This window comes from Macrobrachium nipponense, chromosome 31 (genome assembly GCF_015104395.2).
Source record: "Macrobrachium nipponense isolate FS-2020 chromosome 31, ASM1510439v2, whole genome shotgun sequence".
Lineage (NCBI taxonomy): Eukaryota > Metazoa > Arthropoda > Malacostraca > Decapoda > Palaemonidae > Macrobrachium > Macrobrachium nipponense.
This window is the reverse complement of record NC_061093.1, coordinates 57,457,887-57,472,580: the sequence shown is the minus strand read 5'-3', so window position 1 is coordinate 57,472,580 and position 14,694 is coordinate 57,457,887. Positions and strand designations below refer to the sequence as shown.

Here is a 14,694-nt window from a genome sequence, read left to right as displayed (position 1 = left end):
CTCCTTCCTTTCGTGTTATGTAGTCTGTCCGTATTTGCTCTTGGGTGTAAGGTGTAGTGCTTTGTGTATTGTCATATGTTTCCTGTTTTCTGATCTATCCTGCGGAGTTCTGCCTTCGTCCATGCCACTATTCCTGCGCTCTTGTATCTGATTACTGGCACTGCCCATTGTGTTTTATGGCTTTTATCATATTTCCGGCGTTGAGTTTTGACTTGAGTATCGCCTTAAGTCTCTGCATATATTCTTTCCTGATCGTTGTCCTTCATCTCTTGGTGTTTTACATCCCCTTCTTCCATTATTCCCAGGTATTTGTATCCCGTCTCATCTATGTGTTTGATGTTGCTCCCCTCTGGTGTGCTTTATCCCTTCAGTCCTTGTTACTTTGCCCTTTTGTATGTTGACTAAGGCACATTTCCTATTCCAACTCCATCCTGATGTCCCCAGATACAATCCTTACAGTCTGGATTAGGGTATCTATTTCCTTGATGCTCTTACCATTTTTTTATTATTATTATTTTTTTATTTTTGTTATTATTATTATTATTATTATTATTATTATTGTTTTATTATTATTATTATTAATTATTATTATTATTATTATTTTTTTTTTTGTTTTTTTTTTTTTTTTTTTTTTTTTTTTTTTTTTTTTTTTTTTTTTTTTTTTTTTTGCTCTATCACAGTCCTCTAATTCGACTGGGTGGTATTTATAGTGTGGGGTTCCGGGTTGCATCCTGCCTCCTTAGGAGTCCATCACTTTTCTTACTATGTGTGCCGTTTCTAGGATCACACACTTCTGCATGAGAGCCTGGAGCTACTTCAGCCACTCTAGTTTTTTCTAGATTCCTTTTCAGGGATCTTGGGATCGTGCCTAGTGCTCCTATGATTATGGGTACGATTTCCACTGGCATATCCCATATCCTTCTTATTTCTATTTTCAGATCTTGATATTATCCATTTTTTTTTTCCCTCTCTTTCTCTTCAACTCTGGTGTCCCATGGTATTGCGACATCAATGAGTGATACTTTCTTCTTGATTTGTCAATCAACGTCACGTCTGGTCTATTTGCACGTATCACCCTATCCGTTCTGATACCATAGTCCCAGAGGATCTTTGCCTGATCGTTTTCTATCACTCCCTCAGGTTGGTGCTCGTACCACTTATTACTGCAAGGTAGCTGATGTTTCTTGCACAGGCTCCAGTGGAGGGCTTTTGCCACTGAATCATGCCTCTTTTTGTACTGGTTCTGTGCAAGTGCCGGGCATTCACTTGCTATGTGGTTTATGGTTTCATTTTTCGTATTGCACTTCCTACATATGGGAGAGATGTTATTTCCGTCTATCGTACTTTGAACATATCTGGTTCTTAGGGCCTGATCTTGTGCCGCTGTTATCATTCCTTCAGTTTCCTTCTTTAGCTCTCCCCTCTGTAGCCATTGCCAATTGTCATCGCTGGCTAGTTCTTTAGTCTGTCTCATGTATTGTCCGTGCATTGGTTTGTTGTGCCAGTCCTCTGTTCTCTCTGTCTTTCTCCTGTCTCTGTATATTTCTGGGTCTTCGTCTACTTTTATTAGTCCTTTCTTTCCCATGCACTCTTTAGCCACTCGTCTTCACTGGTTTTCAGATATTGCCCCCAGTGCTCTGTTTTCAATGTTGACGCAGTCCTCTATACTTAGTAGCCCTCTCCCTCCTTCCTTTCGTGTTATGTATAGTCTGGTCCGTATTTGCTCTTGGGTGTAGTGCTTTGTGTATTGTCATTTGTTTCCTGGTTTTCTGATCTATGCTGCGGAGTTCTGCCTTCGTCCATTCCACTATTCCTGCGCTGTATCTGATTACTGGCACTGCCCATGTGTTTATGGCTTTTATCATATTTCCTCCATTGAGTTTTGACTTGAGTATCGCCTTGAGTCTCTGCATATATTCTTTCCTGATCGTGTCCTTCATCTCTTGGTGTTTTATATCTCCTCCTTCCATTATTCCCAGGTATTTGTATCCTGTCTCATCTATGTGTTTGATGTTGCTCCCATCTGGTAGCTTTATCCCTTCAGTTCTCGTTACTTTGCCTTTTTGTATGTTGACTAAGGCGCATTTTTCTATTCCAAACTCCATTCTGATGTCCCCAGATACAATCCTTACAGTCTGGATTAGGGTATCTATTTCCTTGATGCTCTTACCATACAGCTTGATGTCGTCCATGAACATCAGATGGTTGATTTTGTTGCCTCTTTTCTTGAGTTGGTACCCGGCATCCATCTTCTGTAGTACTTTTGTCATGGGAATCATGGCTACTACGAAGAGTAGTGGGGACAGTGAGTCGCCCTGGAAGATCCCTCTCCTGATATTAACTCTGCTAGTCTATTCCAGAGCTTGTAAGTATTGTATTCCAGTTGCGCCATTGTATTTTTGAGGAAGCTGATGGTATTTTCCTCTGCCCCATAATTTTATTTTCAGGCATTCTATTAGCCATGTGTGTGGTATCATGTCGAAGGCTTTCTTATAGTCTATCCATGCCATGCTTAGGTTGGTTTTCCTTCTCCTACTGTTCTTCATTACCATTTTGTCTATCAGGAGCTGGTCTTTTGTGCCCCTACACTTCCTTTATTTATTATTATATTATTATTATTATATATTATATTATTATTATTATTATTATTATTAGTTAGTACTTAGGAAGCAGACCCTCTCTCAAGCGTACTTTATTAAAAGTAATGGCTACTTCAGCAGTGTTACGCTTGTAGAGATTCTTCTCTTATTTTTCGAATAGCAGCTTTTTCCGTGCTACTTAAACAGGCTAGTAGAGCGGCTATAGAGGTCATGATCACTTGCAAGGTCAAGATCGGTGTATATGATATCATAGTCATCAAAATTCATTAAAAGATTTTCTTAAAAACACTATCTAGTTATTATTATGATTATTATTATTATTATTATTATTATTTTTAAAAAAGTGAAGTTTACTGATAAACAAGCATGAAAAGCTACCTTATATATTACGCTCTCATCATCATTACATTTCAATATAATTTCCCTATAAAATTCTGGCGCACTTTGGACACTTTTTTTTTTCAAGTTCTCCAGTACTCGTTCATCTCAGCATTTCCCAATCATCCACCGTTTTTCTTAGCGATGTATATATAATCTCCCATTCTCTCTTGACCATTTCTGAGATACTATCCCCTTTTTTTCATTTTTGCTCCAAACCGTTTTAGCCTTGTTGTCAAAGCTTCGTTTTTGCGAATTTATATAAATACCCTTTTAATTCATTATAATTTTATTATTATCAATAGGCCTATATCTTCTGTATTTCTTTTATTCCCAGGGAGCCCTTATTACCGGTAACGGCGGCAACAATCCACCTCCTCCCATAGTTTTCGGTGTTAGGCCTAAACCAAGGCCTAGGCCTAGACCGAATTGCAGACCTTGGCAGTTCCGCTGCGAGGATAAGTTGAGGCTCTCTGGCGCCTGGTTTTGACGGAGAATCACTTCAACGAACTTTCAGGTGAAAATCTTCATGAATAACATCGAATTACTCTGTTATTCATCTTGTGATGAATTGCAGTCCTTCAGAATAGTGTCTTTCGATGAATACTGAAACTCTCTGACGCCTGGTTTGACTGAGAATCACTACAATTAAATTTAAACGAGATATCTTTGTGTAATATTGATGAATGACTGTTATCCACCTTTTATTTCCAAATGGTTTTTCTGTGATATTTTCCCCCATTTAATTGGGAGCAATGATATGTACTACAGCATGATGTAATGACACTTTTAAATAATATTTATTTCAACCGAGCCAAGTCTTTTCATTCCTCTCCACTGTAGTCTCTTATTCAAATACCGACCATACGGCGAGACAAAAAATTCCTGGTTGTGACGTCACGGGGTTCACGATGCTTATAAGCAGCCAAGAGTGGATGGGCGACCTCAGTAAGCATCTCCGACCAGTGAGGTCACTCAAGAAGAAGGCAGGTTTCCCTCCCCAACGGTTACTTTCAACGATGAAGCTTCTTCATCAACTTTTCAAGTTGTTGATCTGCTTAAGGCTGATTGGCGGCACCAGTTTTCGTGAGAGCTGCCGACCTTACCATCATAGGAGGAAGCAACGCTTTTAGACAGAGTACAGTAAGTAGTTTTGCGTATATTTTTTTTCTTCTTCTTCTTCGTATTGATTGCGTAGTTGTAAGATAGTCTGAGTCTACTTGTAACCAGTCTGCTTGTATACTTGTAAAACAGTCTGGTAAGTAGATTTTCTGCTCTCAGTTATTATTATTATTATTATTTTTCTTCTTTTTGTCTATCGCAGTCCTCCAATTCGGCTGGGTGGTATTTATGGTGTGGGGTTCCGGTTGCATCATACCTCCTTAGGAGTCCATTACTTTTCTTACTATGTGCGGCGTTTCTAGGATCACACTCTTCTGCATGAGTCCTGGAGCTACTTCAGCCTTTATTTTTTTCTAGATTCCTCTTCAGGGATCTTGGGATGTTGACCTAGTGTGTTCTTATGATTATGGGTACAATTTCCACTGGTATATCCCATATCCTTCTTATTTTTATTTCAGATCTTGATACTTATCCATTTTTTCCTCTCTTTCTCTTCAACTCTGGCGTCCCATGGTATTGCGACATCAATGAGTGATACTTTCTTCTTGGTTTTGTCAATCAACGTCACGTCTGGTCTATTTGCACGTATCACCCTATCTGTTCTGATACCATAATCCCAAGGATCTTTGCCTGATCGTTTTTCTATCACTCCTTCAGGTTGGTGTTCGTACCACTTATTACTGCAAGGTAGCTGATGTTTCTTGCACAGGCTCCAGTGGAGGGCTTTTGCCACTGAATCGTGCCTCTTTTTGTACTGGTTCTGTGCAAGTGCCGAACATTCGCTTGCTATGTGGTTTATGGTTTCATTTTTCGTATTGCACTTCCTACATATGGGAGAGATGTTATTTCCATCTATCGTTCTTTGAACATATCTGGTTCTTAGGGCCTGATCTTGTGCCGCTGTTATCATTCCTTCAGTTTCCTTCTTTAGCTCTCCCCTCTGTAGCCATTGCCAATTGTCATCGCTGGCTAGTTCTGTAGTCTGTCTCATGTATTTTCCGTGCATTGGTTTGTTGTGCAGTCCTCTGTTCTGTCTGTCTTTCTCCTGTCTCTGTATATTTCCTGGGTCCTCGTCTACTTTTATTAGTCCTTCTTCCCATGCACTTCTTAGCCACTCGTCTTCACTGGTTTTCAGATATTACCCCAGTGCTCTGTTTTCGATGTTGACGCAGTCCTCTATACTTAGTAGTCCTCTCCCTCCTTATTTTCGTGTTATGTTTTCTGTCCGTATTTGCTCTTGGGTGTAGTGCTTTGTGTATTGTCATATGTTTCCTGGTTTTTCTGATCTATGCTGCGGAGTTCTGCCTTCGTCCATTCGACTATTCCTGCGCTGTTTTGTATCTGATTACTGGCACTGCCCATGTGTTTATGGCTTTTATCATATTTCCTCCATTGAGTTTTGACTTGAGTATCGCCTTGAGTCTCTGCATATATTCTTTCCTGATCGTGTCCTTCATCTCTTGGTGTTTTATATCCCCTCCTTCCATTATTCCCAGGTATTTGTATCCCGTCTCATCTATGTGTTTGATGTTGCTCCCCTCTGGTAGCTTTATCCCTTCAGTCCTTATACTTTGCCCTTTTGTATGTTGACTAAGACACATTTTTCTATTCCAAACTCCATCCTGATGTCCCCAAGATACAATCCTTAAGTCTGGACTAGGGTATCTATTTCCTTGATGCTCTTACCATTATTTTTTTTTTTTTTTTTTTTTTGTTTTTTTTTTTTTTTTTTTGCTCTATCACAGTCCTCCAATTCGACTGGGTGGTATTTATAGTGTGGGGCTCCGGGTTGCATCCTGCCTCCTTAGGAGTCCATCACTTTTCTTACTATGTGTGCCGTTTCTAGGATCACACTTTTCTGCATGAGTCCTGGAGCTACGTCAGCCTTTAGTTTTTCTAGGTTCCTTTTCAGGATCTTGGGATCGTGACTAGTGCTCCTATGATTATGGGTGCGATTTCCATTTGGCATATCCCATATCCTTCTTATTCTATTTTCAGATCTTGATACTTATCCAGTTTTTTCCCTATCTTTCTCTTCAACTCTGGTGTCCCATGGTATTGCGACATCAATGAGTGATACTTTCTTCTTGACTTTGTCAATCGATGTCAAGTCTGGTCTGTTTGCACGTATCACCCTATCTGTTTCTGATACCATAGTCCCAGAGGATCTTTGCCTGATCGTTTTTCTATCACTCCTTCAGGCTGGTGTTCGTACACTTATTACTGCAAGGTAGCTGATGTTTCTTGCACAGGCTCCAGTGGAGAGCTTTTGCCACTGAATCGTGCCTCTTTTTGTACTGGTTCTGTGCAAGTGCCGAACATTCGCTTGCTATGTGGTTTATGGTTTCATTTTAAGTATTGCACTTCCTACATATGGGAGAGATGTTATTTCCATCTATCGTTCTTTGAACATATCTGGTTCTTAGGGCCTGATCTTGTGCCGCTGTTATCATTCCTTCAGTTTCCTTCTTTAGCTCTCCCCTCGTAGCCATTGCCAATTGTCATCGCTGGCTAGTTCTGTAGTCTGTCTCATGTATTTTCCGTGCATTGGTTTGTTGTGCCAGTCCTCTGTTCTGTCTGTCTCCTGTCTCTGTATATTTCTGGGTCTTCGTCTACTTTTATTAGTCCTTCTTCCCATACACTCTTTAGCCACTCGTCTTCACTGGTTTTCAGATATTACCCCAGTGCTCTGTTTTCGATGTTGACGCAGTCCTCTATACTTATAGTTCCTCTCCCTCCTTATTTTCGTGTTATGTTTTCTGTCCGTATTTGCTCTTGGGTGTAGTGCTTTGTGTATTGTCATATGTTTCCTGGTTTTCTGATCTATGCTGCGGAGTTCTGCCTTCGTCCAATTCGACTATTCCTGCGCTGTATCTGATTACTGGCACTGCCCATGTGTTTATGGCTTTTATCATATTTCCTCCATTGAGTTTTGACTTGAGTATCGCCTTGAGTCTCTGCATATATTCTTTCCTGATCGTGTCCTTCATCTCTTGGTGTTTTATATCCCCTCCCCTCCTTCCATTATTCCCAGGTATTTGTATCCCGTCTCATCTATGTGTTTGATGTTGCTCCCCTCTGGTAGCTTTATCCCTTCAGTCCTTATTACTTTGCCCTTTTGTATGTTGACTAAGACACATTTTTCTATTCCAAACTCCATCCTGATGTCCCCAGATACAATCCTTAAGTCTGACTAGGGTATCTATTTCCTTGATGCTCTTACCATTATTTTTTTTTTTTTTTTTTTTTTTTTTGCTCTATCACAGTCCTCCAATTCGACTGGGTGGTATTTATAGTGTGGGGCTCCGGGTTGCATCCTGCCTCCTTAGGAGTCCATCACTTTTCTTACTATGTGTGCCGTTTTCTAGGATCACACTTTTTCTGCATGAGTCCTGGAGCTACGTCAGCCTTTAGTTTTTCTAGGTTCCTTTTCAGGGATCTTGGGATCGTGCCTAGTGCTCCTATGATTATGGGTACGATTTCCATTGGCATATCCCATATCCTTCTTATTTCTATTTTCAGATCTTGATACTTATCCATTTTTTCCCTCTCTTTCTCTTCAACTCTGGTGTCCCATGGTATTGCGACATCAATGAGTGATACTTTCTTCCTTGACTTTGTCAATCGATGTCAAGTCTGGTCTGTTTGCACGTATCACCCTATCTGTTCTGATACCATAGTCCCAGAGGATGATCTTTGCCTGATCGTTTTCTATCACTCCCTCAGGTTGGTGTTCGTACCACTTATTACTGCAAGGTAGCTGATGTTTCTTGCACAGGCTCCAGTGGAGGGCTTTTGCCACTGAATCATGCCTCTTTTTGTACTGGTTCTGTGCAAGTGCCGGGCATTCACTTGCTATGTGGTTTATGGTTTCATTTTTTGTATTGCACTTCCTACATATGGGAGAGATGTTATTTCCGTCTATCGTTCTTTGAACATATTTGGCGGTTCTTAGGGCCTGATCTTGTGCCGCTGTTATCATTCCTTCAGTTTCCTTCTTTAGCTCTCCCCTCTGTAGCCATTGCCAATTGTCATCGCTGGCTAGTTCTTTAGTCTGTCTCATGTATTGTCCGTGCATTGGTTTGTTGTGCCAGTCCTCTGTTCTGTCTGTCTTTCTCCTGTCTCTGTATATTTCTGGGTCTTCGTCTACTTTATTAGTCCTTCTTCCCATGCACTCTTTAGGACCACTCGTCTTCACTGGTTTTCAGATATTGCCCCAGTGCTCTGTTCTCGTGTTGACGCAGTCCTCTATACTTAGTAGTCCTCTCTCTCCTTCCTTTCGTGTTATGTATAGTCTGTCCGTATTTGCTCTTGGGTGTAGTGCTTTGTGTATTGTCATATGTTTCCTGGTTTTCTGATCTATGCTGCGGAGTTCTGCTTCGTCCATTCGACTATTCCTGCGCTGTATCTGATTACTGGCACTGCCCATGTGTTTATGGCTTTTATCATATTTCAGGCGTTGAGTTTTGACTTGAGTATCGCCTTGAGTCTCTGCATATATTCTTTCCTGATCGTGTCCTTCATCTCTTGGTGTTTTATATCCCCTCCTTCCATTATTCCCAGGTATTTGTATCCCGTCTCATCTATGTGTTTTATGTTGCTCCCATCTGGTAGCTTTATCCCTTCAGTTCTCATTACTTTGCCTTTTTGTTGTATGTTTTGCTAAGGCGCATTTTTCTATTCCAAACTCCATCCTGATGTCCCCAGATACAATCCTTACAGTCTGGATTAGGGTATCTATTTCCTTGATTGCTCTTACCATACAGCTTGATGTCGTCCATGAAAATCAGATGGTTGATTCTGTTGCCTCTTTTCTTGAGTTGGTACCCGGCATCCATCTTCTGTAGTACTTTGTCATGGGAATCATGGCTATACGAAGAGTAGTGGGGACAGTGAGTCGCCCTGGATGATCCCTCTCCTGATGTTAACCTCTGCTAGTCTTATTATTATTATTATTATTATTATTATTATTATTATTATTATTATTATTATTATTATTATTATTATTATTATTATTATTATCATTGTAGTACTTAGGAAGCAGATCCTCTCTCAAGCGTACTTTATTAAAAAGTAATGGCTACTTCAGCAGCGTTACGCTTGTAGAAATTCTTATCTTATTTTTCGCGGCTTTTTCCTTTTGTGCTACTTAAACAGGCTAGTAGAGCGGCTATAAAGGTCATGATCACTTGCAGGGTCAAGATCGGTGTATATGATATCATAGTCATCAAAGTCATTAAAGATTTTCTAAAACACTATCTAGTTATTATTATCATGATTATTATTATTCTTTAAAAAAAAGTGAAGTTTACTGATAAACAAGCATGAAAAGCTACCTTATATATACTCTCTCATCATCATTACATTTCAATGTCATTTCCCTATTAAATTCTGGCGCACTTTGGACACTTTTTTTCAAGTTCTCCAGTACTCGTTTCACTCAGCACTTCAATCATCCATCGTTTTTTTTAGCGATGTATATATAATCTCCCATTCTCTCTTGACCATTTCTGAGATACTATCCCTTTTTTTTTTCATTTTTGCCCCAAACCGTTTTAGCCTTGTTGTCAAAGCTTCGTTTTTGCGAATTTAAATAAATACCCTTTTAATTCATTATAATTTTATTATTATCAATAGGCCTATATCTTCTGTATTTCTTTTATTCCCAGGGAGCCCTTATTACCGGTAACGGCGGCAACAATCCACCTCCTCCCATAGTTTTCGGTGTTAGGCCTAAACCAAGGCCTAGGCCTAGACCGAATTGCAGACCTTGGCAGTTCCGCTGCCGAGGATAATTGAGCCTCTCTGACGCCTGGTTTTGACGTAGAATCACCACAACGAATTGTCAGTTGAATATCTTCATGAATAACATCGAATTACTCTGTTATTCATCTTGTGATGAATTGCAGAATAGTGTCTTTCGATGAATGCTGAGACTCCCAGACGCCTGGTTTGACTGAGAATCACTACAATTAAATTTAAATGAGATATCTTCGTGTATATTGACGAGTGACTGTTATCCACCTTTTATTCCCAAAAGGTTTTCGGTTTTCTGTGATATTTTCCCCCATTTAATTAGGAGCAATGATATGTACTACAGCATGAATGTGATGACACTTTTAAATAATATTTATTTCAACCGAGCCAAGTCTTTTCATTCCTCTCCACTGTAGTCTCTTATTCAAATACCGACCATACGGCGAGACAAAAAATTCCTGGTTGTGACGTCACGGGGTTCACGATGCTTATAAGCAGCCAAGAGTGGATGGGCGACCTCAGTAAGCATCTCCGAGTGAGGTCACTCAAGAAGAAGGCAGGTTTCCCTCCCCAACGGTTACTTCAACGATGAAGCTTCTTCATCAACTCTTCAAGTTGTTGATCTGCTTGACGCTGATTGGCGGCACCAGTTTCGTGAGAGCTGCCGACCCTACCATCATAGGAGGACGCAACGCTTATAGACCGAGTACAGTAAGTAGTTTTGCGTGTTTTTTTTTTTTCTTCCTCTTCTTCTCCGTATTGATTGCGTAGTTGTAAGACAGTCTGATGTCTACTTGTAACCAGTCTGATTGTATACTTGTAAGACAGTCTGGAAAGTAGATTTTCTGCTCTCGGTTATTATTATTATCATTTTTTCTTTTTTTTTGCTCTATCACAGTCCTCCAATTCGGCTGGGGTCCGGTATTTATGGTGTGGGGTTCCGGGGTTGCATCATACCTCCTTAGGAGTCCATCACTTTTCTTACTATGTGCGCCGTTTCTAGGATCACACTCTTCTGCATGAGTCCTGGAGCTACTTCAGCCTCTAGTTTTTCCAGATTCCTTTTCAGGGATCTATGGATCGTGCTAGTGTTTCTATGATTATGTGTACAATTTCCACTGGCATATCCCATATCCTTATTTCTATTTTCAGGTCTTGATACTTATCCATTTTTTCCCTCTCTCTCTCTTAAACTCTGGTGTCCCATGGTATTGCGACATCAGTGAGTGATACTTTATTATTATTATTATTATTATTATTATTATTATTATTATTATTATTATTATTATTATTATTGTACTTAAGAAACAGACCCTCTCTCAAACGTACTTCATTAAAAGAAATGGCTACTTCAGCAGCGTTACGCTTGTAGAGATTCTTCTCTTATTTTTCGAATAGCGGCTTTTTTTCCGTACTACTTAAACAGACTAGTCGAGCGCCTATAGTCATGATCAAATACAGGGTCAAGATCGGTGTATATATTTCAATTTTACAGATAAACTATAGTCGTCAAAGTCATTAACGAGTTTCTCTCTCTCTCTCTCTCTCTCTCTCTCTCTCTCTCTCATACACCGATCTTAACCGTGCATTTTGATGAAGACCTCTATAGGCGCTCTACTAGCCTGTTTAAGTCGCACGGTAAAGGCCGCTATTCGAAAAATAGAGAAGAATCTCTACTAGCATAACGCTGCTGAAGTAGCCATTACTTTTAATAAAGTATTATTATTATTATTATTATTATTATTATTATTATTATTATTATTATTATTATTGAAAAAGAAACCCACACAATCACTTTGTAACTTGTTTACTTCTAAGTATTTACATTTAATTTCACTCCACACTCCAGGCCTTGACCCAGCCTGACATCCCAAACATCTCTTGAAAATGGACCACAGATAGGGCCTGAAAGTTCTCGAGTGTGGAGTGAAATTAAATGCAAATACTTAGAATTAAAACAAGTTACAAAGTGATTTTGTGGATTTCTTTTTCAATCTTCAGAAGAAAACTGAAAGAAGTTTTTGTTTGTTTTCATTATTATTATTATTATTATTATTATTATTATTATTATTATTATTATTATTATTATTATTATTATTATTATTATTATTATTATTTCTATCGTAGTCCTCCAGTTCGACTGGGTGGTGTTTATAGAGTGGGGTTCCGGGTTGCATCCTGCCTCCTTAGGAGTCTATCACTTTTCTTGCTATGTGCGCCGTTTCTAGGAGCACACTCTTCTGCATGAGTCCTGGAGCTACTTCGGCTTCTAGTTTTTCCAGATTCCTTTTCGGGGATCTGTGGGATCGGGTCCCTTAGTGTTCCTATGATTGTGGGTACAATTTCCACTGGTATATCCCGTATCCTTCTTATTTTCTATTTTCAGATCTTGATACTTATCCAGTTTTTTTCCCCTCTTTTTCTCTTCAACTCTGGTGTCCCATGGTATTGCGACATCGATGAGTGATACTTTCTTCTTGATTCTGTCAATCAACGTCACGTCTGGTCTATTTGCACGTATCACCCTATTTGTTCTGATATCATAGTCCCAGAGGATCGTTGCTTGATCGTTTTATTATTATTATTATTGTTGTTTTTTTTCTATCACAGTCCTCCAATTCGACTGGGTGGTATTTATAGTGTGGGGTTCCGGGTTGCCTCCTTATGAGTCCATCCGTTTTCTTACTATGTGCGCCGTTTCTAGGATTATTATTATTATTATTATTATTATTATTATTATTATTATTATTATTATTATTATTATTATTATTATTATTAAAAATAATAGCAGATGTTACAGAATTGATTTGAAGCAAAATTCTCTCAATGATTCTAATGAATCGCTTTTTTGGCGCACTGGTATTTCGAAGCAGTTTAAGTAAAACAACTTGAACCGTAACATCATCTCGCAAATCTCTTGCTGTTCGTCTTCATTAACTTTCTCACTTCATGTTGTAATCATATTCCCACAGGGAATCTTATTCTCAGACGACGATAGTTACTACAGCCCTCCGATCGTCTTCGGGCCTAGACGTCCCCAGTGGCGGCCTCAGTATCAGAATCCCTACGGAGGTGGTTGCCAGCATTTCTGGTGTTTATTCTTCCAGTGACGTCGACTTGTGCACCTCACGGTTTAGCAGTATGAGGTAAACTGTGTCAATTACAAATACACTCACACTTGAAAGGTGTATGTATACACGAGTTTCTTTCTCCTTAGTTCGCTCAAGGCCGGTTCGCCCGGGCCAATGTCAACCTTCCGAGGATGTAGTACTTGTAGAACAGTCATAATATCAAAGTGGATTTTATGCTCGTAGTTAAAGACATTATTATTAAAAAAAAGATTAGAAGATAAGCCCTATTTTTTAATGAGTTCTATTCTCGGGTATTCCACTGAGGCGTTAGAGATGTGTATTTCTGGTGATAGAAGTTCACTCTCGACGTGGGTTAGGAAGTCACGTAAAGCCGTTGGTTGGTCCCGTTGCTGAATAACCCCTGGTTCCATGCGACGCAAAAACACCATACAAACAAACAAACCTACTCTTCAGTAACAAACCCACCACAGGAGCCATCGCATTTTTGAAATTCAAGTTTCCAAAGAATACGGTGTCTATTTGAAAGAAGAAGATCAAAAGGTAACGGGAAACATAGAAAGAATAGATCAGTTAACAGAAAGAAAAACTAACAAAAGAAAGAAGATCGTTAACAGATAAAAAACACAAAAGAAAGAAATTAGATCAGTTAAAACAGAAGAAAACCTAACAAAAGAAAGAATAGATCAGTTAACAGAAAAAAAAACAAAAAGAAAACCTAACAAAAGAAAAGAATAGATCAGTTAAATAGAAAAGAAAAGAAAAACCTAATAAAAGAAAGAATAGATCAGTTAACAGAAAAGATAAAAACCTAACTAACGAATAGATGAAACTGTAAATCACTTATTAAAATATCAAGGAGAATTTGTTATAGGGAGACAGATTCATTTTTATACAGAAAAAATCCACTAAATTTAAAAAAAAATCAATGATTTTACTGAAAAAATATCCAGTCATTTTTTAAGAAAAAATAATTCAGTTGTTGATATTAAAAGAAAAAGTCATTTTTGTTTAGAAAAATCCTTTTTTTTTTTTTTAGGAAAAAAATTTTTTTTAAAAAATTTTTTTTTAAGGAAATCAGTTGGATATAACAGCACTGTTTCCATTATTACTTTCAGTGAAAAATCTGTGAAATAGTTTTTGTTTTGTTTATCCAAACTTTTTCTTATTTGCTATTCTCTCTGCGATTTACTCTTTCATGCACATTGATGATAATAATGATTATTATTTCTATTATTATTATTATTATTATTATTATTTTATATGCAGGAAGCAGTCCTACTCGAACACATATCTTATTGAAAAGAACGGCAGAGTAAACCGAATTCATCTTATAAAGAATTATCTCTATTTTCCGGATAATTCGTTGTTTTTAAAACAGCGACACTGCTAAGTAATTGGCCTATATTCATGGAGTTAATCTGGTATTTTGAATGTCAAGATCTGGTATTATCAATACTAAAATCTGTGGAATATATATATATATATATATATATATATATATATATATATATATATACACTATATATATTAATTGTATGTCAGATACATCCTGGAGACTACAACAGGGTCGTAGAAGGGTGATCTCCGCTGGAGTGACGTCATCAAGCTGAACCATTTCTCTGCTTCGTTGAGGGAAAACAAACTCTTACACCTTTTAAGTGTGAGTGTATTTGTGATTTACACAGTTTCTTACACTGTGGGCTAAACTATGAGGTACACATCGACGTCACCAGAAGAAACACGAC

The 14,694-nt window shown here is 38.4% G+C and overlaps 2 long non-coding RNA genes across 3 annotated transcripts in view; both read left to right on the top strand.

The window, feature by feature from the left end:
- The window catches only part of LOC135207007 (uncharacterized), a 32,370-nt gene extending 28,251 nt beyond the window's left edge, over window positions 1-4,119 (top strand). For both annotated transcript variants that reach the window (XR_010312862.1, XR_010312863.1), the window contains exon 3: window positions 3,316-4,119. This is a non-coding gene — a long non-coding RNA (uncharacterized LOC135207007). The remainder of the gene's footprint in view (window positions 1-3,315) is intronic.
- Window positions 4,120-10,211: 6,092 nt separating this feature from the next.
- On the top strand, window positions 10,212-13,051 carry LOC135207005 (uncharacterized). Its single transcript, XR_010312860.1, has 2 exons — window positions 10,212-10,568; window positions 12,830-13,051. It is a non-coding gene; the product is annotated as an uncharacterized LOC135207005 (long non-coding RNA).
- The last annotated feature ends 1,643 nt before the right edge of the window (window positions 13,052-14,694 follow it).